The sequence below is a fragment of the Condylura cristata genome, unplaced genomic scaffold (assembly GCF_000260355.1).
Source record: "Condylura cristata isolate star-nosed mole 26May11 unplaced genomic scaffold, ConCri1.0 scaffold00077, whole genome shotgun sequence".
NCBI lineage: Eukaryota > Metazoa > Chordata > Mammalia > Eulipotyphla > Talpidae > Condylura > Condylura cristata.
The window spans coordinates 45845-46580 of record NW_004567178.1 but is presented as its reverse complement, the minus strand read 5'-3'; positions in this window follow the sequence as shown (position 1 = coordinate 46580).

Genomic DNA, 736 nt, shown 5'->3' with positions numbered 1-736 from the left:
GCTGGGAACACGGACAGCAGATAGTCCGGTGCACAGCTGGACAGGAGCCGGGGGGTTCACACTGGAGCACCCCAAGCTGGTTTGATGACGATGTCTGGCGGGGTGTCCCCTGGGGCCCGAGGTGAAGAGGAGAAGTGGGAGGTGAGGGCTGAGGTAGAGATGGCTACTGTGTGTCCATCCGTCCACCCACTGACCTGTCCATCCTCCATCCACCCGTCATCCATCCATCATCATCTACCCGTCATCCATCCATCATCATCTACTGTCCATCATCCTTCATCCATCATCATCCATCATCCATCATCATCCATCATCCATCCATCCACCGTCCAACCATCCGTCATTCACCATCACCCATCATCCATCCACCATCCATCGTCTATTCTCCAACCATCCATTCATCTATCCATCATCCATCATCCATCCATCCATCATCAGCTACCGTCCATTATCCTTCATCCATCATCATCCATCATCCGTCATCCATCCATCTTCCACCATCCATCATCCATCCATCATGCATCCATCATCCGTCCATCATCCATCCATCATCCATCCATCATCCATCCATCCATCATCCTCCATCATCCTTCATCATCCATCCATCCATCATCCATCCTCCATGATCCATCCATCATCCATCCATCTATCCGTCATCCATCCATCATCCTTCATCCTCCATCCATCCATCTGTCCATCATCCACCATCCATCCATCCACCCATCCTCCATCCATC